This window comes from Cavia porcellus, unplaced genomic scaffold (genome assembly GCF_034190915.1).
Source record: "Cavia porcellus strain 051 isolate PalLab524CR breed Dunkin Hartley unplaced genomic scaffold, mCavPor4.1 scaffold_31, whole genome shotgun sequence".
NCBI lineage: Eukaryota > Metazoa > Chordata > Mammalia > Rodentia > Caviidae > Cavia > Cavia porcellus.
The window spans coordinates 37687842-37711907 of record NW_026947514.1 but is presented as its reverse complement, the minus strand read 5'-3'; the positions used below and the strand labels follow the sequence as shown (position 1 = coordinate 37711907).

The window sequence follows — 24066 nt, the reverse complement described above, 5'->3', positions numbered from 1 at the left end:
CTACATAAAACAGTTACTAATGTACGTGAAAACTCAAGTAAATCCTAATACAATTTCACTGGGAGAACTCAATACCCCATCACAAAAAGCCAGATCAACTAGACACAAAAATCAATGACACATTAGAACTAAATCAAACTTTTGAGCAAATGGACTTAGTGGATGTACATAGAGTGTTCCACCCCACAACATCAGAATACACATTCTTCTCAGCTGCACATAGAACATTCTCCAAAATAGACCATACGTTGGCTCATAGAACATGGTTAAGTGAATGTAAAGGAATTGAAATTTCCATGCATACTCTCAGACTACAGTGCAATGAATTGGAAATCCATACAAGAACTTCATAAACACGTGGAAATTAAGTAGCACCTACTAAACAACTAATGGGTCACAGATGAAATTAAAGAAGAAATTAGACAGTTTTTACAGTTGAATGATAACAATACAACATACTGGAACATGTGGGACACAATGAAAGCAGTTTTAATAGGAAATTTATAGCAGTAAATGCCCATATCAGTAAAACAGAGCAAGCACATATCAACAACTTAATGATAAACATCAAATTTCTAGAAATAGAAGAGCTGGCTAAACCAAAAGCTCATATGAAGAAGGAATTATAAAGATCAGAGTAAAAATTAAAGCACTGAGAGAAAAGTTAACACCTCCTGAGAATTGGCCATACTGGGACTGGAAAGAGCCCACCAAGAAGCCAACTAGCCAGCCTTTCTGGTAAGCCGTGAAAGTCATGTGGGACCAAGGAAGAGAAAAGTCAGACAGCAACTCCTATAAGTCTACCGGTATGCGGGCTGAGAATCAGGACACCATCTCCCACACCCTCATAAGCAACAGGCTGGTACGGAGAACAGGCTGACTTCATAGCAACTGAAGTACAAAAAGCAACTGAATGTATTGTTTGGTTGACTTTGCAGGCCTATGTCCAGCAGTCTGAGCATCTATTAGGAGAATCATAGTATGCAATATAACAAATATAGGGCATTTCCTTCTATCTTGTCTTTGAAATCTAATATTGTTGTTTTGTTCTGATTGTTTTGCTTTATTACATGTTCTGTTTTTATTTGTTGTATTTTGTCTTGGTTTGGCTTGATTTTGCCTATATCTGATGGAATGAACACGTATTATAAAGATAACAAAATATACTATGGTAGCCATTGTTGTTTTCCTAGTATACTGCTTCTAAGTTCTGTACCAATTTTACTGCTTTGTTTTGATTGACTTTATTCTGCTTTGCTGGATTTTATTATTTTTAAAATAAATTAATGCATTGCAGAATAAAAAAACTACAAAGAACCCAAGAGTTGGTTTTTGAAAGATTAAGTAAAATTTGACAAAACCTTAGCAGCCTCATCAAAAAAAGGAAAGACTCAAATTCATACAATTAAGAATAAAAGGGTTGAAATCCCAGCCCCTGCAGAAATCCAGAAGATCATCTATACCTACTTTGAAAACTTGTATTCTAATAAGATAGAAAACACAGAAGAAAGGGACAGATTCCTAGGTACACATGAATTACCAAAGTTGAATCAAGATACAAAAATCCTAAGTAACCCAATATCAATAAATGAAATTGAAGATGTAATTAAAACCCTATCAATAAAGAAAAGCCCAGGCTCTGATGGATTCATTACTGAATTCTACAAGAAGTTTAGAGAAGACTTAATACCACTATTTCTCAAACTCTTTAATAAAATTCAAAGGGAAGCAATACTCCCAAATTCATTCCTGGAAGCAAGCATTACACCCTGATACCAAAATCAGAAAGGACCCAACCAAGAAAGAGAATTATAGGCCAATTTCCTTAATTAATATAGATATAAAAATACTAACAAACAGATATAAGATACTAACAAAAAGAATGTAGCAAATCATCAAGAAGATTATACACCACGATGAAGTGGGATTCATCCCAGGGATGCAGGGATGGTTCAAAATACTTAAGTCCATAAATGTAATATACCATATTAAAAGCATCAAGGGCAAAAATCATATGATCCACCCAACAGCTGTAGAAAAAGCTTCTGACAAACTCTCGCACCTATTCATGATATAACTGAAATACATGGTCTTTAACTCAATCACCAAAAAAGCCATCTATGACAAACCAACAGCCAACATCATACTAAAGGGACAAAAACAAAGCTTTTTTTTTCTAATCAGGAATAAGACAAAAATGTCCACTGTCTCCACTTTTATTCACCATAGTCCTGGAAACTTTAGCTCGAGCAATTATACAAAAGAAAGAAAATAAGGAATAAAGATGGAAAACTAAGTTAAACTTTCATTGTTTGCAGATAACATGAGACGCTCCATAGAAGACTCTAAAACCCCAAAACTCCACTAAAAAACCGATAGGTTAGTAGTAAGGCTGTCAACACTCAAACATCAATAACCTTTCTGTGCATGAATAAGAATCTCACTGAGAAAGAAATCATAGAAACAACAGGTTTTACAATAGCATCCAAAAAAATGAAATACCTAGGAATCAATCTAACAGAAGAGGTAAAAAACTTCTATATTGAAAACTCCAGTACTATAAAATAGGAGATTGAAAAGGATATTACAAAATGGAGAGCTATCCCTTGCTCTTGGGATGGAAAAATCAATATAGTGAAAACAGCCATACTTCCAAAACTATTATACAGATTCAGTGAAATCTCGGTCAAAATTCCAATTGCATATCTCACATAATTAAAGAAAACAATCCTAAAATTAATCTAGAACCAGAAGAGACTTAGAATAGTAAAGGCAATCCTGGGCAACAAGACAAGACAAGGGCCATTACAATCCCTGACTTGAAATTATACTACAAAACTACTGTGAAAAAAAAAATGTGGTACTAGCAAAAAAACAGACCTGAAGATAAATGGAACAGATTAAAAGATGCAGAAACAACTGTCGACACACTATGTCCCCTTATCTTTGACAAAGGTGCCAAACATATTCACTGTAAGAAACTCCTTAATAAATGGTACCGGACAAAATGACTCTACATGTGACAAAGATTAAAACTGGACCCGTATCTTTCACCATGCACTAAGCTAAAATCAAAATGAATCAAAGATTTTAATATTAAAACAGTAACATTAAGCCTGCTGGAAGATAAGAGTAAGTAAAACTCTTAAAGACATTAGTGTAGGCAAAGATTTTATGAATGAAACCCATAGTGCACAGGAATTACAACAAAGAATCAACAATTGGGATATCATCATATTGAAAACTTTTGCACAGCAAGAAAAACCAGCAACAGCATGAAAAGATAACCCACAACAGAGAAAATGTTTGCCAGTTACTTCTTAGACAAAGGATTACTACTCAGAACATATAATGAACTCCAAACAATCAGTCCTCCCACATTGGAAGACCCAATCCAAAAAATGGGCATCTGAGATGAATACACATTTCTCAGACGAAGAAATGTGCACTGTAAATAAATATGTGAAAAACTGTTAAATATCACTGGTAATTCGATACAAACTAGAACAGCACTGAGATTCCGCCTCATTCCGCAAAGAATAGCTATTATCAACAAATCAACCAACAGCAAATGCTGGAGAGGCTGTGGGGAAAAAGGAACCCTTCTCCACTGTTAGTGGGCATGCAGACTGGTGCAACTGCAATCAGTGTGCAGATTCTTCAAAAAACTAGGACTAGAGGTCCCATTTGACCCAGTTATTTCCCTTCTGGGTATCTTCCCAAGAGAACAAAACACATCACACCACAGTAATATATGTGCACCCATGTTCATAGCAGCACGATTTGTAACATCCACATCTTGGAAACAACCTAAATGCCCATCAACTGAGGAATGGATAAGAAAGATATGTTTTTTTTATACAATGGAATACTACACAGCCATAAAGCAGAAGAAACTTGACTTTTTGTAAGTAAATGGATAAAGTTTGAGACCATACTCACAAGTGAAATAAGACACACATGTGTAAACATCATACTGTCTCACTTGTGTAAGAAGCTGAAAGAAACATGTGTGTGTACACACACACACACACACACACACACACACACACAAAACTAGTTAAGGTAGTTATACTACTGATTTCTCTGAATTCACTTAAGAGAAATATCTGTGCTGGTAGTGTTCAACAATTGAATGCAGATGTCTCATTCTCTGTGTGAATGAGCTAGAGATGACAATGTGCAATGTATGCACCATAGTTGCCCCCTGATTGATGTCTTCTGAAATTTTGTTGTAGTTTTTTTTTTTCTTGTTTTTTTTTTAATCCTCAAAATAAAATGGATTTAGGGAGAAAAAAACATCAATCTGGTAAATTTATATACTAACAATGTATATATATTGCTGACATCTAGCATAGTTCAAAACTCAAAAGGCTCCAAAGCTGTTTAGAACATTTTTGTCTTCAAGCCTTCTTCCTCTCCCAGGAAGCAATAGATGTCACCAGTTTCTTATGAATACTTTCAGAAATGGTCATCTTTGAGTTTAATGTAAATACTCTTTTTTTTTTTTGTCCTTTTGGTACTGAGAATTGAACTTAGGACCTTGTGTTTGCCAGGCAGATGGTTTTGTCGCTGAGCTACATCCCTGCCCCAGAGTTTAATGTAAATAATACAGCAGAATACTGTTTTACCAAAACTAGCAAAATAACTTAGTAAGAATCTCCTTCTCCAAACCAATAACCTTCCCCCAAAATATTCCTGATCCAAAGTAAAAATACAATTTTGAGAATTCTCACTAGTACTCCTAGACCTTGGGGAAGCAAGCCAAGGGCCTAAGTGACCTCAGAAAAACTCAGGAGTGTCCCCGCAAGGAGGCAAATGCCTGTAATCCCAACACTTGGGAGGAAGAATAGCATTTGAGGTCAGCCTGAGCTACAGTGAGCTCAAGGCCAACCCGAACTATTCAGAGTAAGACACTGTCAAGAAATGAAAGAAAGCAAGAAAGCAAGAAGAAAGAAAGGAGGGAAGAAAGGCAGGCCTGGCATATAGCTCAGCAGTACAAGCACCTGCCAGCAACTGCAAAATCCTGATTTGGATTCCCAGTACAAAAAAAAAAAAAAAAAAAAAAAAAAAGGAGGAGGAGGAGAGGGGAGAAGAGGGGAAGGGAAGAGAAGGGAGGGGAGAGGAGGGGAGGGTTGAGACACTGAAGAGTAAACACTCCTGCAGGGCCTCAGTTCTGTTTTTCAGGATCTCCAATCTCCATGCTAAATCTGAAGAATGAAAGACAGCCCCTTGGGACTTGGTACACGGCTTTTAATGGGATCTGAAGTCCAGATTCCCAGTAGCAATTCTCTCAGCCACAGCACAGGGTTAGATTTTGCCAATAAAAAGGATGCATGCCACTTTTAGGCCATGTAAGTAAGAGGTAATGTCCCTACCATCTCTTCTTCACCTGCCTGCTGAAGGACTCCAAAGGTACAAGATGGCAGAGCCATGACAGAAAAGGAGGCTGAGCCCTCATCCTAACAGGAAAAGTTGCCTGTGACAGGAAGCCGCACTGGACTTCAGCAGTTACTCAGTTGTGCTTAATGTTAAACATGCAACAATTCAACCTCTTAATTTATCTTAACAAAAATCAAACTCAAAATAACTTTAAAAACCACAATCTCTAGTACTAAATTCCTGAATTCTAATCAACGCATTAACTCTGTGTATTAAATCCAACTTCAACAAATGTAGTATTACCTAAGAGCAAATGAGTGACTTACTATTTCACTTTAGTTATTCCTGTGGATTTGTACCTGCTTATCCTAACTGAATACAGGCACAGGAAACTTTCCAGCATAGTGACCCACAATGCATGGGAGGGCTGCCTTCTGGTTCTCCTTACTGCTGAAAGTCTTAATGATCATGTCATGGTAATAATCCCCCCAGCAAAAACTGTGCATTTTACTGATGAGAATAGCCTAGGTAATATACAATAATATTGTTTTCCGAATTCAAGCATTCTTGTTCCAGAGCCCATGCTAACAATTCCTGTATCATATTGTCTCTGTGTTAAGTACATGTCTTTTTCAAAAATGGGATTATGTACTATGCTGCCTCTAGATTGTTTGCTTTTTTTTTTTCTCCCCCAATGGGCAATACTAGCAGAGCATCTGGAAACAGCTGCTGCTAGTGCCTAATGTCATGCATCAGGGGTAAGGCCAAGGGCAAACTGAAAACCTGGATGGCAGTCACACTAGCTCTACACTGGACACTGAAGAAGCGTATTATTCACAAGATTTCTCTAATGTTGGCTCATCTAAAGCAAAAGGAAGCTTAGGAATCTGGGTATTAACATTTCAGAAAAGTAGGTAGGAGTGAAGCAGGAACGATCACTCACACGCATTCCCAGCACATCAGGGAGGAGCAGCACCTTCCACTACAAAGCATGCGCTGGTATAATTTCTGCAAACCTTCCCTACAAAACAGTTTTATCAGCAATTCAGAGAAATTTGTGTGTATGTTTTACAGTAACACAAATTAACTTTTAAAATGCTCTGCCAAATAACGATTTGTTTTAAATAGGAAAGAAATATAGAATATTTAGTGGAAGTTATGCTAACTAACACCTGCTAAAACTCCTATATAACTTTTAATTTTGTATCGTTGACTGAAATTCAATCTTTATAAATGAATTCAGCTCACCGAGTCTGAATATGCTACTGCTACTCATATAAATGATCAAGATACTGGTTGTAGTAACATGGCCTCCCATGCATTAAATATATTAAATTTCTTAGGGAAAATGTTACAGCAAAGTCAGATTTACTAGTGGCATGGGAAACACAAGCGGCACTTGGGAGAAATGGAAGGAACCAAGCTTTATTAAGCTAGTTGGCCCAGAGGAGTTGATCACTCCAAATTCTGAGCCCTAAACTTTTAGGGAAGCAAGGATTTTATAATTTTTAACTGGGCAGAGTTAAGAGGTGAGCTTGTTATAGAAAATGCTACAGCTCACAGCAAAGGCCACAGCAGACTGAGACCAATAATCAAGAGGCAGCCAAGGTTTGGAGGCAAGTTTACAGCTTTATTGACACCAGCAGTCCAGAGTAGGGGTGCTCCCAGACTGAGGCCGTGAATTCTCAGTGTGCTTTTATAGGGACTGTAAGCAAGTAGGAAGTACAGAAGCGGAGTGCATGTTAACTGACTGGACAAAAAGTTACACTGGGTTTCACCTTTTCTGCATACAGCTGAACTGGTGTTACATGATTGGTCAAAAGGTTACATTCTAGTTTTACCTATTTTAATAAGCAAGAAGAGGAATGCATTGTTCTAGGAAACAGAAACTTATTGAGAGGATAAAAGGCTTATTTAAGAGTGGGGGTAATCCACTGGGAACAAATGGATTTTCCTGCGTTAAGCTGAGTGGAATTGTACAGAAGCAGTTTACCAGTTTTTTGGGTTTTTTTTTTTTTTTTTTTTTTTTTTTTTGGTACCAGGAATCAAACTCATAGTAGGTGCCATTAACTTGGTGTTACCAGGTGGGAGGGCCTAGGGTCCAGTGGGCACAGAGACCGTAGGATCTTTTGGTTAAAAGGTATCACTAACAGAAGCTGTTGGAACAGTGTGGATATAAAGTAGAAGAGAGCCAGAGTAAAACATTAACTGTCAGGCAGGGCATGGGGCTGAGCCTTGGAGAGAGAAGGGGGTTCCTAGGTGACCTATTTTCTCCTATTATCCTCTCCGTAGGCAGTTTCATAGGATATCATTAGTAGCTACAGGGCTGTGATGAATGAGCTCCCAACAGCAGGCGGTGGACTGGTTGTATGTTGAGAGCTTAAACTCATTTTTGGAGGAACTCTGTAAGGCACTTAAACAGGTAGGGACTGAGCAATCTAAAGAAGATAAAGCCCCGTGGCCCAACTAAGGGTATAAGCCATCACCTGGAGCTGCATATCTGGGACCATTCTGAGTATGTTTGCCTGGTCTCAGAGACTTCTGACTGCCTGATGAGTGACCTCTGATGGGTTAACATAATGGGGGGAAATGAGGTGCGGGTTTCATTGGCCTGTGACAATGGTGACAAGGAGAGGCAGCCTGATTAAGGTTTTTGGCAACAGCCATTATCAGTGAGGCCAAAAGTGGATAATTTATCTTTTAAAGAAAGTGGGTAATCTATTTTTAAAAAGAAACAGGAGAAACACCCTATACAGAGGGTCAAGAGGGTTTTTTGGGCAGTAGTCCACTGGACTGGTGTGACTACAGTGAGGCCAGTGGTAAAAACCTGGGTAAGCAGTCCAAGGAGACCTAAGAGCCAAGGAGAACACTCCAGGAAGTAAGGACCTGTGACCAGCGTCCTTAGGTTTAAGCCATGCATAGACTGGTCAGCTCTCAGTGACTAAAGCAGGGTGGTCATCTGTTGGGTTCAGTCTCCAGTCACGTTTGGGTTGATGTGGCTTGCAATGGAGTTGGGTCTTGAGGGATATGGTGGGTGGTCTCAGTCAATGGGTAATTTGGGGGTTAGCCTTTTTGATCTGGGTAACAGTCATGGGGTGCAGACTGTAACCATGACAGCAATGGGGGCAGCAAACACAACGTGAGGTCCAGTACAGATAGGCTGAGACTCCTTTTACCAGTCTTTTAATCTCCTGGTCGAACTGGATGTACAAGATTGCCAGCGGGGATAAAAGCACTGCCTCGGATGGTTGTGATGATCTGAAACGTTTTCCCCGACATCTGTAATTCTGCTATACACCTATCTTGCAGTTGTGTAACATCTCCACTGAAATGTCTAATTATTGGAGGCCTTTCAGACATTACCCTCATAGGCAAAATAGTCCTTGGGTCCAGGCACACATCTGATTCTCAGCAGGGCTAAGAGGAGCATTTCTGTACAGTCTGTTCCTGTTTTTCACAGAACTTGGCCATGATGGCCTTTAGGGTCCAATTCACATACTCTTTTTGCTCTGAACTTGGTGGAGGTTGGCTTTATGTGGATTCCTTTTCATCTTTCAGAGGTCTGAGAGGCCTTCAACAGTCTGAACCATACAGGCAATCCCACTGTCACTTCCACTCAACAGAGAGAGCTAATTATCAGGGGATAACTTCTTTGAACTTCTTGAGCCTTCTCTGTCTTGACTGGTTTGGCCTCTACCCATCCTGAATAGGTACAATTACTAGCACATATTATACCTAAAACAGAGCTTCATTTCAATAGTCTATCTGTAGATCCTCAGTGAGGTGTCCATGTGTTGAATTCCCACGAGTAACTGTGGCCTTTGCGAAGACTGTTAGGAGCACAAGTATGACATCTTTGCCAGACAGTGGCACAGAGCAATGGAGTCTTCCAAGTAATATCTCCCAAAAAGAGTCTTTAGAGCAGTCTTCCCAAGCTGCATCTTCTGGTGGCCTTCTTGAACAAAATTAACCCTCTTGGGCCATGAAAGTGTTGTGATCCTGGAGTATCCATCATCCTCCCATCAGAAAGCAAAAAGCAATGTTGTGGGGTTAGCCAAATGCAAAAGGCATCTTTGACGCCCACACAGGTAAACTAGGTTGTTTTTGGTGGAAGTTGGCTCAGAAGAATGTAGGGGTTGGGTACAACCAGGTGAAGCATAATGTTGGCACTGACAGCTTGGAGGTACGGACTAGCCAGTATCCATTTCCTCTGGGCTTTTTTTTTTTTTTTTGTATCAGGGATTGAACTCATGACCTTGCACTTGCCAGTCAGGCACTTATGCCACTGAGTTAAATCCCCAGCCCACTCTGGGCTTCGTGACAGGAATATGGTTTTAGGGAGATTGGCACTTGCTAAGGATTCCTGCCTCTCATAGCCAACTGATATGTTCTTGGATTCCCATTTGTGTTATAGTCTTATTTTGGCAGATGTTGCTTCTGGCTTGAGGTCTACTATGATTGGAGGCTGGCCTTTTTTTTTTTTTTTTTTTGGCCAGTCCTTTTTTTTTGGCCAGTCTAAACTTCTGGGTATGTCTCAAGCAAGTCTAGAGGAATGACTTCTTTCTGTGTGTGTCTCTAGTTCTCTTCCTATGTGACCATTACAGAGAATGTCATGGCAAAACGAACCAAACAGAGGGACACACAGCACCGAGATGCTCTAGGAGACAGTAAATATCAGTAGACCTGATTGGGCTCGCTCCTAAAGAATCAGCGCCCTGCCCAGTGGGGTTTTAGGGCTTTTATGGGAACAGTAAGTGGGAGGTACAGAAGCAGATTTGGCACATTATGATTAGAAGGTTGGAAGACATCATGAGTTGCCAAGGGAGTTTAAATGTCTTTACATGGCAAGGCTATCAGTTACACAAAGGAAGGAATGTCTGCTATCAGACTTGTCTACACATGTCCAGTTGGTTTTAGCAGGCATTCTTGGTGGGCTTTTACTGTAAAATTTTAATTCTCTTTCATATCCCCTTCTTTTAGTCATCAGAAAAATCATTTCCAGACATATTGGTGTTTAGGGCTCTGTAGGAGAGACCTGATCTGAGTCATCTAAAGGCTGATACTACTAATTATGTTTTGTAATAAAGGAGGTGAATCAATTTAATAAGCAAGATCCAATTAGGAGTATAAGGAAGAGGCCCGATAGTGGTCCTAACACATCTCCCAACCGTAACTCCCAGTTTCCCAGGGAGCTACACCAAAAGGAGCCTGTCTGACTCAGACCCACTGGTTTATTCATTCTCACAGTTGATAAACAGTTTGCCTAACAACACCAGACTTACCAGCATAACAGCAGCATCTTTCCTCTAAGCACAAGTACATGCCTTTTTCTTGGGCCATAAGGTCTAACGCCCTGTGGTTTTGGAGAACTACTGTGGGTAGGGAATCAATGTGGTCTTGTACCATGTCAAGGGCTCCCTGAATTACTGTAAAATCATCCTATATTTGGGTGCCTAACTATAAATACTGTTGCTGGCCCATGACCAAGGCAGTGGCCCTAAGGGCTTGACTCTTTGCTATTGCTATTCCGGCCACCACTGACAGTACTACTAGATCACCCTTTTGGCGGGGCTGGTGGGGCTAAGTGTGGCCTTACTGACCTGAACAGACAAGAGGTCAAACAAGAAACAGGCAAGTGCACAGACACTAATCTTTGTGCTTGAAAACACCCAATGGATCCCATCAGAGCAAATGAAGGTTCCATAAGGGGTCATCAGGTAGCCTGAGGTAGCAATCAGAACATCCATAGTCAGCTGAGACATCTGGTTTTACAGAGGAACCCAGGAGACATGTGGTATTCCCCTCTATCTCCGGAGGGTGGAGACGGAGTAAGGGACCAGTGGCAGAAGAGTTAAGGTAGGTACTGTTTAGGGTCAAGCCTACAGCATGTGAGGGCCATGAGGGGCATACATGGCCAACAATCACTGGCCAATTTAGGATCTACTGCTTGGAGGACCTAATGGGTGCTGTTAACGAGGTACAGGTCTGGCATGGGGGAGGGAAGTGTTTGGGAACTATTGGATTGAGGGACCAGGGACACCAAGGGAAAAAGTGATGGTTTTGGTATAGGGATCTTGACATGGGAGATACAAACCTTCTTAAAGATTACTATCATTCCTGGATCCTTTCCCCTACCATCAATTCGAACACCAACTTGACGACCTTTTAGCCAGTCTTTGTGGTTGGGATCAGTGATTGTATACTTTATGGGATTACAGGTTCCCTGCTGGCAGTTTGGACTGGATGGCAGCTGAGTAAAGGGGACCTTGTCCCAGTTGAAGGTCCCGTATCCTGGGTAGAACAAATTTGGACAGCCCCAGGAATCACAGAACCAGTTCTCAGGATCACTACAAAATCCTCTCTTCAGTTTAGGTTCTTCCTCCCACCCCAGACAGACATACTTGTTGTTGCCACGATATTCTCGCTCCCAGTTTAAGCCTCCGCAGCCTGAGGAAAAGGAGCTAGCTATGTTGGGGCAGGCATCAAAATACAGAGACACAGTAGCCTGAGAGGGGTCCCACCTGGTTTGGTTAAGGACTGTCACAGTGCCAGCCAACTGGACTTGGAACTCCCAGTACCATAAATTTGCACAGCAAGCACATGGGCCAAGCAAGCCGAGTAAAAGCAGACACAGATTGGTACTGGCAATCATCTTGACCCCAGGAAAGGCAGTACAGAGGATACAGTATAGAAGAGAACAAGTGATCTTATGGTACAGGTCTTACAGCCCAGATCCCTGGGGCAAATAATAAAATTATCTAGAAACTAAACTGGGTAGCAGAACATGAATCAATCAGGACAGAAGCTCTGGTGTACGGTGTCTGTCTGGCATCAGCTGTGCATAGATACGTGCATTTCCAGGTGATAGGACGTGCTTTGAGTGTGTTTTCTTTTCACTGTCTTCAGAGGAGTGGATTCATCCAGATAGCCTCTCGATCCAAGAATGACAGATCCACAGCTGGATCTCAGACACCTTTATTGCTGTGGGAGTCATCAAAATAATTATGTAAGGGCCACTTCACATGGGCCTCTTTTTTTTATTCCAATCTTTTACTCACCTAGGTCCCCAGGTTGAAAATGTGTGCAGGTGTGTGTGTGCGTGTGCACACATGTGTGTGATGGGTCCCTGTGGGGATGATTGGCCTTTCAACTATGTTCTTGTGTGAGTTTTTTTAAACTGTATAAGCTGTTGCCATGGAGATCTGTTACTTAGCTGTTGAAGGCTCCCTGGGAGACCCCTAACTATGGATAGAGTCTCCCATGCAAATTCAAAGGGTGTGTATCTCATGGACCCTTGTGAACTTGGGACCTTGAGGAGGGCCACAAGAGGCAAATCTACCCATTGTGCCAGTCTCTTGGTGATATTTAGTCATTATGGACTGTAAAGTCCTATTCATTTTTTCAACTTTTCCAGTTTTATAGCCTGTATGCTTTATGTTAAGTTCTGATTTTTAATTCCTTAGTCAGTTTCTGGGTTATTTCTGCCACAAATGCAGGTCTACTGTCGCTGCCTATGGGCAGCCCATATCTAGGAATTATTTCCTTCCCTAATAACCTATAGACTTCAGTGATCTTTTCCTTTTTAGAGCAAACTGTCTCTGGCCACCCAGAATAAGTACAGATGCATGCCAGGAGATATATGTAACTTTCTACATGGCTTGATTTCTATAAAATCTGTTTGTGTATGTGACAAAAGGGGGAAAGTCCATTATGTTTGATACTGGGTGGGGCTTAAGTCTAGATGGAGGTTCTGTCCTTATGCAGGTTGACATCTCTGACTGATCAAGGCACAAATTGAGGCTTATTTTGGAAATAACAATAGCAACCTAGAAACTGATTCACAGCAGCAGCTTTTGCTTCATGGGTGATAACATGATGGCATTTTACTCTGGCATAGACCAAATTTTTAAGAATGATCATCTGATTATTGGGCGAAGTTCAAACACTGTTTGGCCAATGAGGACCTCTACCTGTTGAGCCAGTTTCTTCCTTGGAGTAGTAGAGGATCTCGCTGCAGAGACAGGGTAGTTTTAGTGGGTGTTTCATGTTGGGTTTCTGAGTTGGGCTTCAAGTAATTTGCATTCCAGGTGGAGCCCTCAGCTGCCATTTTTGCAGCTTTATCAGCCTTCAGATTTCCCAGAGTGACAGTGTCTTTTACTTTCCAGTGTCCCTTACAGTGGATAATGGCAATCCTTTTTAGTTTCCAAATTGTAGTCAAGAACTAGGAAATTTCATCCTTGCTTTTAATTTGCCTTCCTTCTGCCATGGAGCCTACACTCCTTGTATAACAAACATACCATGGACAGAGAAGGTAGTGAAAGCAAACCTTGAGTCAGTGGAGATGCTTATCTTTTTCCTTTTGCCCAGTTGAGAGCTTGGATTAAGGCCCACAGTTCAGCCTACTGGGCAGGCCACTTTTGGGTAAGAGGCCTGGTTCCTCATGGTAACAATAGCATAACCAGCCTGAGTTTTCCATCCTTCACTGAGCTACTTCTATTAAACAGGGTATGCTCAGCACCAGACAAGGGCTCCATCTGCAGATCTGGCCAGGTAGCAAAAAGCTCAATGGTCAAAGTGAGACAGTCATGGTCAGGGGGCTAAGCTCAGTGAGCAAGAAGATAGCTGGGTTCAGAGGTTTGGTCTATCAGAAGATGAGCCAGAGTTTCACAAAGCAGTCCTTTGAGAAATACAGCTGTGAGAGCCAGTGGTAACCTCAACTATTTAGTAACAGCATATCAGACTTGGACGATCAGCTTTTGTCACAGGGTTAATCTGTCTGTCTCTCTGATCGGGAGGACGGTTGACACCAGTGCTATCAGGCAAGAGGCCAACCCTTAGAGTCGACATTACTTGACAAACAGGCAATGGGTCTTTCCCATGGCCAATCTTTTGGGTTAGGACTCCTAATGCTACATGTCTTTGTTCATCAACAAACAGGTTCAAGGGTCTAGTCATATCAGGAATGCCTAGTACTGGGGCAGCTGATAGTAGTCATTTTGTGGTCCAAAAGGATTCAGTCTGTTCTAAGGTCTAGTTTAACAGCTCTTTCATTTTCTCGTCCTGTCAGCAAAGCCTACAAAGGCCTAGCCTTGTCAGTAAACCCCAGAATCCAAATTTGACAGAAGCCTGTGTCACCAAGGAATACTCTACGCTATCTTTTATTCTCGGGCCTTAGAATGAAACACATGACTTCTTTTCTCTTGGGGTCCAGGCACCTGAATCCTTTTTCTAAGTCAAACCCCAAATAATGTACTTTCTGTTTGTATATTTGAGCCTCATTCCAGGAAATTTTATAGCCTGTGGCTAGCAGGTGGCAGAGGAGGGCTTGTGATCACTGAGGTCCAGAGTCTGAGGGTATTTACTGGCCTGCACTGTTCTCTGGTATTGAAGAGGGTCAAGAGTAGCTGGCAACAATCATCCTAAGTAGGGAGGTGAGTCTGGTGGACAGACTCCAAGAATCCAGGCATCAGAACAAAGAAATAGGTGGCCTCTGACAGTTTTTCATAATGCATGCACTATCTGGATGTCTAAGGTTCCTTCAGGAGCCATCGAACACTAAATTGGAACTAATCTATTTCACAGAGGGTCTAAAATTTTGTGGGCTTCAACTTAATTCCATACTGTCCATTAAATCCCTCCTTGAAATTCTTAATCACATGGTCTAAGACTGTGGGCTTACTGTGTATGCTGCCTACGGGTTATGTCCCTTGAATGGAGGTACAACAAAAGTGGGTATCCCCAGAGGATACCATTCAGATGCCTGCTTGGCCATGCCCCATGTGGGAACTTAGGCATGTCTTGGCAAAGGTGCACCCATATAAACCCAAGTCTGGTCAGCCTCCTATTATGGGGGGAGAGTCACCATTATGCTATAGGACACTGCCATGGAAATGTTAGTTAGGGCCCAACAAGACTACATGGTTTGGGATAGTTACTGTATAGTTGCACAGACTGGTTGTCATATGTCATTCACACACATGCTGACAGACATTCAGAGTTTAAACATTCTTCCCCTCTGGGAAATCCCTTACTGAGTTTTCTGGCCTGAGACCTTGGAAGGTAATCAAGCTCCCCTTCTGTCTGCTGGAACAGACCCAACTGAGCCTGAACTCCAGGGCCTTACCTCTAAAGTCTAAACAGATGACCAGTCCACTTGTCCTCTGAGTCTAGTCTGAAGAAGAGGGTGCAGTCATCAGTTGCCCTCACCCAATGAAGGAGGTCCTGCTGACCAGGGCAGGGTCGTGCCACCTTGTTCTCTTGGAAGGGTTCCTAGCAGCTGCTCTCCAACGCCGAGCTGGTGGCTCAATGGGCCAGCGTGGTCAGTTATCTGGTCAGGGAACCAAATGTTACAGGAAAGTCAGATTTACCAGTGGTGTAGGAAACACAAGCGGCACTCTGGAGAAGTACAAAGAACCAAGCTTTATTGAGCCAGCTGGCACAGAGGAGTGGATCACTCCAAATTCTGAGCCCTGAGCTCCAGGGAAGTAGAGGTTTTATACCTCTGTTTTAGTTAGGTGGGTGTCAGGGTGAGCTGAGTGGAATTTTACAGAAGCAGAAGTTTAGCAGATATTTTCTTGAAGTTACACAATGAGGGCAGTTAAGATACAGTGAAAACAGAGGCTGTGGTTAAAAGAGAGCACTAACAAAAGCTGTGGGAACATTGTGGTTTCAACCAGAACAGAGCCAGAGTAAAACATTAACTATTAGGTGGGGGTGTTGTGGCTGAGCCCTTACAGAGAGGAGAGAGTCCCAAAGGGATTTACTGTTTATCTCAAAAACTGCAATTTTTGAAGTGTAGAAACTTGTTACAAAAGAAAAGGAGGGAGGAGTGGGAGAAAATGGATCATTTCCTCTCACAAAGGAAGATTATTCTTCAGATTACAGATGTAACAAAGTAACTTTTAAAAAATAAAGGTTTTCCTCATAACACCTTGAGATGTCCAATTTTTCAAGTAACTGACCCACAAGTCACTTTTCACAAGGAGGTCATGTATGCCAGCTTCTTTCAACAAGAACAATTAACAGCCTTTTCATTTCCAGAATAACCATCTGGTTAACCAGAGAAATGAAACTTTCCTAGTGACCCAGTGTCTTAATATGGAATGGTTAGAAGCAGTGTAAACCAGGTACATGCCTTGTAATTTCAGCACTCAGGAGGCTGAGGCAAGAGGACCACTGTGAGTTCAAGGCCCGCCTGGGCTATAAAGTGAATTTAAGGCTAGGCTAAACTACATAGTGAAACCCTGTCTCAAAAAGAAAAAAAAAAAAAAAAAAAAAGCAGCAGCAATGTAGAATATCATGATTCTGGAAACTATATGTTTACTATTTCTTCTGTTTAAAAATGATATTAAAAGCCAGGTGTGATGGCAAACACCTGTAATCCCAGCACTCGGGAGGCTGAAGCAGGAGGATTGTTGCGAGTTCGAGACCTGCCTGGGCTACAAAGTGAGCTCAAGGCCAGCCTGAACTGCAAAGCAAGACCCTGTCTCAAACAGACAAAAAACAACAAAGTGGTACTTAAAAATCAGAGCTGTCCTCCCAGCACTCAGGAGGCTGAGGCAGGAGGATCACTGCAAATTCGAGGCCAATTTGGGCTACAAAGTAAGTTCAATGCCAGCCTGAAACCCTGCCTCAAAAAAGACAAAGAAAAAAAAAAAAAGCACACGCTGGCTATAATTATATATATAAAAAAATCATGTTAACACTGTCTAAAAGCCAGCTACTTCAATATCATGTATCATAGTTAGAAATAAGTAAGTTCTAACAACATTAAAAATAATCAAATTCCCCATTCAAGAATTTGCAAAGCAAGCTAGATACAGTGGTAAACATCTATAGCTCCAGCTACTTTAAACACTCAGGCAGTAGAATCACCTGAGTCCAAGAATACCTGGCTGGCCAAGGCAACAGCGTGAAACCCAGCTCAAATAAAACAAGAACAAAAACAAAAGGAAATTTAAAAACATATCAACCATCAACGTAAAAAGTAACTCATGACGGATTACACCAGGTAGGCTTAGAACACTGCATTCAGCTGGGAACCTGAGGTACTGACCGCATGAAGGCTGCTGAGAGGACGCACATGTAAGTGACTAGGGATGAAGTCAACGCTGAGCATTACAGAAAGCAATGTGGGACAAGGCAAGAAGGGCACGGCAGGAAAGCCCTCTGGACTCAACTGCTAAAGAGAAGCTTTCCCCTGAGATGACACCTGACACCTAAGACCTGAACAGAACAGGAAGCAAGATACTGGACTTGGGCAGAGAAGAAAGGGAGGCCAGGGCAGTAACTGGTGAGAAACAGAAAGTCAGCTTGGGCTAAGAAAGGAGGCTGAGGAAGAAGCCAGAGCCAGTACAAGTTCTGTAGGCAACTGCAGTCTGCCACAGCAGGGACTGGACTCAGGGGTGCCCTCTCCCTGAGCTACACCCCAGGCCTCTTTTAGCTCCCAAGACTTGCTCAATTCTCCAGACTGCTTTTGCACTTACCATCCTCTTGCCTCAGCCTACTGAATAGCAGTACTAGAAGTGTGCATCTCACACTAGCTCCTAATTTAATTCCTAAGACTAAGCCTGAGAGAAAGTATGACAAACTTAAGCAAATTCCAAGTAAGACATGAAAAATTCTTTCAAAGGGCCTTGACACACTTAAACCAGATGAAGGAAAAACCCATGAATTCATTTAAGACAGGGCAAAAGAAATTATCCAATCTGAAATACCTAAAGTAACACAGGCGAGGAGTGGCAGACTGACTGCAGATCCTCCACATTCATGAGCTCTGCAATGCCACAACACAGGCCTTGCGCCACACAGCCGGCTTGGACACAGCACAGGCTTCCCTAGCTACGCCTGGGAGGCTCCCAAGGCAACACGGGTCAGTCACATCTGCGGCACACAGCATGCATAGCCATCTCCAGTCAGGTCTGCAGGGACAGGGAAGGGACGGTGAGCCCAAACTCAGGTTTCACAACATATCCTTTGGGAGAGCCATCAGCAAGTCCAGCGGACCACCTTCCGAGGACCCAGCAACATAATCTAAGGGCCCTCCATGAGATCCCATTTCCTAAGGCTTCCAGCATTTACCTCTCCTCCGGCTTGGAGCAAACCATATGGGCCTAAGACCAACACTTCATCCAAACCCAAGTGGAATTTGAGGGGCATGTGCCAAGATTCAACTCTAACCTAATGTAATTCAAATTCCAAAAGGGGAAAGGACTGAAACATAAAGAGTTAATGGTGAAGAATTAACAGGCATAAACTACATGTCTTTATAAGATATGATCACAATTATGGTGAATGCTGCTGCATGCCACCCAATGTGTGTCCTCCTCCACCTTCCTCTCGGGTTCTGGCACAGGCAGCAGCTGGCTTTTTCCTGAAGTCAGAATGACCTCGGAAAGTAAACATTTTGAGCCAGGCACGGTGGCTCACACCTGTCACCCAGCACTCAGGAAGCTGACACAGTGGGATCACTGGGAATTTTGAAGCCAGACTGCATTCAGCCAAGAATCCACGGCACTGGCTTCATGAAGCCGCTGAGGGGACAAACACGTAAGGGACAGTAAGGATGAAAGTCAAGGCTGAGCATTACAGAGAGCAGCACGGGACAAGACAAGAAAAGCACACATCTGTGAGTTAAGGCCAGCCTGACTACATATGAAGGCCCTATTTCAAAAAAAGTAAGGAATTTCAATCAATTTAAGGACAGCTGTGCAAACATAAAGACACAGCAAAGAGGACTCACAGAGCTGCTCAAAAAGAGGCAGGAACAACAGGAAGTACGGTGGAGGGGATGATGGCAATGTATCTTTTACTATTAAAAATGTTTAAATTTAATCGTTCACTGTATTTTTCAACCAGACTGTTTTGATGTAATTGGACACTTCTATGGTAAATCCATGGTGTGACTGTTCCTCCAAAAATGGTAACCTACATCACCACGAAGAAATACGCTTTAACTTACTTATATTAATGATTCTTTAACTTTCCACCGTGAATCAGTGACTGACGTAAGATTAAGTCAGAATGAGGCTCCCTGACACAGGACAGCTATGTTAAAACCTCTCATACGATGAGAAAATGTTTTGTTTTGGATGCTAGAAACCAAACTCAGGGCTTTGTGCATACTAAGCAGGTGCTCAGTTACACCCCACAACTCTGGCAACACTGTAACAGACATAAACTGACAGACAGAAATCCATTTTGTTGTTGTTTTTAAGACATTTTGAGGTAGTGCTGGGCATAGTGGCTCATACCTGTAATCCTAGACTGGGGAAGCTGAGGCAGGAGGATCATTGAGTTCAAGACCAAACTAGACTACAAGTAAGCTCAAGGCCAGCCTGAACTGCACAATGAAACTTTATCTCAAAAGCAAACAAAAACCCCCAGATATTTTGAGGTACAATCATTACTTAGTACTTGAAATTACAAGAATATCCAAAAGAAGTATGTTGAAACAAATCAACATAGTAGTGAAAACCTTAAGCATAAATATTTATAGATTTTCTAATACTGTACTATAAATATTAAACATTTTTGCTATGTCTTGCCAAGATCAGATCTGGTAAGTTCTGAACTCATTTCCTCTCTTCTGAACCTAGTAAGGACCCTGAGATCAGAGAAAAATCCAACAAAAGGCAAAATCCTTGAGCCATCCTGTAAAGCTGAATATTATAACCAAAAAATTAACACTTCCTAAATCTGATGTGAGGGTTAAAGGGACTTAACCCAGTGTAGTGTCAACTGTGACTTTACTAACATGTGAATTAAGACACACGTTATCCAACTATTCCAGTGTTTGCCTGCCCTGCCCTTGGCCCTGGTCACTACAGCCATCTAGTAGCCAGTCCAAAACAAAGTGAATCACAACCATTTAGGACCTGACTCCAGTCTCCCAACACGATGGTTTAGCATATTAATAATTACTCAAATTTTTGTTGTTAACCATAAGAAGTTAAAATAGAACTGAACTTTCCTCAGAAGTTCCTCTCTTACCTAAGTAATATAAATTATTACCTCTGTGTAAACTCACAGGCTTTTACCTCAGTTCTGATCTCTCTCCAAAATTTTAATGCCATATTTCTAATGTCTGAAGTCAGAATGACCTCGGAAAGTAAACGTTTTGAGCCAGGCACGGTGGCACACACCCGTCACCCAGCACTTGGGAAGCTGACACAGTGCCTAGATCCCTACTCGTAGATATGCTGCTAAAACTTCAAATTAAATACTCTTGCACGCCTATAATCTTTATTCTTTGTTAACCTCACAATCTCTTTAGTTACCTAGGCTTAAAATCAGAATCATTCTTATTTAAAAGAAAACAGACAAGAGTCAACAAGCTCATAAGTCCTGCCCTTCACACCTACCTCCTCAGTGGGAGCCTTCCACTGGCCCCCTCTTACCTCGGATCTGAACACACGGCAGAACAGGAAACACTGCTCTCAACATCTAAATAGTTCCTAGATAACGATGGCAACAACAGGACTGATTCTTACTTTCTACAGGAGGAACTTCAAATGAAGTTTCTATTCTTAGAAATTAAAATATCAAAAATACTGAAATTCAGCATGACACTAAGTGGGAAACAAAAGCAAACATGATTTTACCAACATTTCTTAAGTATATAAAACTTCACTACCATAATACATTCTTGTTTCTGTAAGATATTAAAAGTTTCAATTTGTGAATTACTGCATTTCACACTCATCAATATTTTAAATGGTAAAATGTGTTACTCAGTAAAATTTTTCCTACAACTACAAAGACAACTGTCACTCTAAGAATTTTACAACCTTTTGTTGTTACCTGGATACTATCCCTGCTCCTAGAGCCACTTCAGATTCTTCTAGTTTATAAAAATCTTAATCCAACAAATATGAGTTTTTACTTCCTGTGAATGCCAGAATATTGCCTGTTATTCATAAAGAAATAATTTGGCACTAAACGTACTGCAGTGTTAATTTTCCATTTCTCTTAGAGACAACACAGTATGAACTTCTTAATGGCAGGGAATCAGTTTTTCTATCAATTTGAGGCTGAGAAATCCTACTTCCTGTCAAAGAATGTACAAATATAAATACCCACAAAATATACTAAATAGAGGAAAACAAGCAAAGCCAAGGACTACACTCATATATATATGCAATAGCTGGCTTAAACAGGGAACAAAACCCTTGAGCCTCAGAAGCAACTGTCTTTTTTCCATTTTTGTTTTTGGAAAGCAACAATGCTGCCTAAGAAATAAATTGACTTGGGATAATATTGATAAAATATGCATTACTCTGAGAGGGCCAATTTACCCCAACAGCTAAAGAAAGAGTTAGAATTCGGAAAGATCACTGCATAGTCATATCCTACATTACCCTAGACAGAAAGCCTTCAACCAACACTTGATAGTTGGATGTAATTTCTAGCTCTAACAATATATTCAAAATGTGACTTTTACAGAATTCTTTAGAAGATCAAACTATCTCTATGAATGTTCTAATATAAAAAAATCCATGTATTAATCATTCAAGATTTTTTAAAAAAGATTCACAAATTTGGAATTTACATGATTCTCAAACTCCAACTTTAGATCCTAAGAAAAATCTTAGCTTGATTTTACAATCTCAGAGCAAAACAGGGAGAAATTTTAAGAATTCCTTCATAAAAAAATCTTAAAACCCTCCCAGACCTGGTGACACATACCTGGAATCCCAGAACTTGGGAGACTGAGGCAGGAGGATCGTTGCAAGTTCAAGGTCAGCCTGCACTATACAGAAAGACTCTCTCAAAAAAACAAGAATCCTGAAAAATCCCGTTTCAAAACTTACTGTAGCTGGGGATAGTAGGAGGGTGAGAAGGAGGATCACCTTGAGCTCAATGCCAGCCTGGGTGAGTTCAAGGCCAACCTGAATACCAATGATGCAAAACACAGCACCACAGGTTGCTGGGGGCAAATGTGGAAGTTTTCCAACTATTTAAAATAGACTAGTTAGATAGCCCAAGATTGCACAGCTAGTAACCAGAATTAGGGGCTCAACCCAGTGAGACATGTGTGCCAGAAATGGTAATTTTTCTTTTAGCCAACAAAAAGGGAAGATACAGTTCACCAGTACAGTGCTCACTTGCTCAGTATTGTGTGAGGCCCTGGGTTCCATGCCCAGCACCACTGGAATGAGAAGGGGGTTTCAATAAAAAGCACTGGCCGTCAAGATGAATGTTTAGAAACTGGAGCTACCAAGCTTGGTGATACTTATCTGTAATCCCAGCACTTAGGAGGCTGAGGCAGGAGGGTCGCTGAGAGTTCAAGGCCAGCCTGAACTATATAGTGAGACTCGGTCTCAAAAAAAAAAAAAGAAAAAAAGAGAGAGAGAGACTGGAGCCAGTATTTGTTTCAGTGGCTACCTACTAAATACTAAGGGAACACCTTAGTGACATGACAGAGCAATGCACATTGCTGTAAGCAGATTTTTAATTATGACGGCACACCAAGTTTATTCATCTTTAGAAGAGCTTTCTTCTAATCTCCCTGTGACGGGTAGTATTCATAAAGCTAAGTGAAATTTGAAGGCACGCTAACGTTATTATTTTTGTCTTTTTGAGACAGGGTCTCATTATGCAGTCCAGGCTGACCTTGTGCTCACTTAATAGCCCAGGCAGGTCTCAAACTCAGTTTGATCCTCCTACCTCAGGCTCCCAGTGCTGGGATTACAGGCATGCACCACCACTTTATGATCCAATCAACTTCTAAAACGGCAAAACTATGATAGAGCTAAATACATAAAAACACAAATACCAGTAGAGTTCAAACAAACTTAATGCTAACTCTGAAATCTTTTTTTAAGGTACTAAGACAACATATTATATTTTGTCAGCAAAATAATTTTACATATTTTTCTTTTTATATTTTAAGCCTGCTTGCCATATTGATCAAATTCACTGTAGATAATCTGTACCTGTTCATAGTAAGTACATGTGATTTTTCTCCACTGTCCTCCCCACCCCTCTTTAACACTTCATCCCCTCCCATTTACAAAAGGTTATATTTTGAATGCTGACTTTTTATCTTTATATTAGTCTGTTTGCCCTATTGATCGAATTCAGCATAGACAATTTGTACCTGTACATAGTGTATCTTATTTTTTCCTCACTGTCCTCCCATCCCTCCAACATTTTACCCCTGCCCATTTATACAACCTAAGGTTATATTTTGTGAGCAAAATAATTTCATGTATTTTTATCTTTGTTTGTCTGCCATTTTGATGAAATTGGAGTCTCACAAATGATCACTGATGTTGAACATGTTTTCATATTTATTTGCTGTTTGTACATCTTTATCTAAGAAGGTTCTATTTCACTAAGGTGTTCTTTGGATTGGGTCTTTACATTTGGGGGGTCTGATTTGAATTCTTTATGCATATTCTAGGTATTAGTCCTCTGTCTGAGAAGAAGCTGATAAAAATTGTTTTCCATTCTGTGAGTTGTCTGTTCACTCTACTGGAGGTTTCTTCTGCTGTGCAAACACTTTTTAGTAAGATGAGATCCTGGCTGCTGATCTTTGGGGCAGTCCCTATTGGACTGGGGTTTTGTTTATGAATCTTTGCCTACTCCTACATTTTCTAAAACTTTACCCTTTTTATCTTCCAGCCGATTTAGTGTCTGTTTTAATATTTAGACTTCTGATCCATTTCTACTTTAGTTCAG

General features: G+C 41.1%; 1 protein-coding gene across 10 annotated transcripts in view; it reads right to left on the bottom strand.

Annotated features, from left to right (window-relative positions):
* Positions 1-24066, bottom strand: part of Wdr89 (WD repeat domain 89) — a 56641-nt gene that overhangs the window by 19348 nt on the left and 13227 nt on the right. For 9 of the 10 annotated variants that reach the window (XM_063241044.1, XM_063241043.1, XM_063241049.1 and 6 more), the window contains exon 3: positions 15506-15709. The gene's annotated coding sequence lies outside the window, so the exon portion shown is untranslated. Of the gene's footprint in view, positions 1-6991; positions 12364-15505; positions 15710-24066 lie in introns of those variants that run through there. The other variant, XR_010044852.1, reaches the window with a different exon arrangement.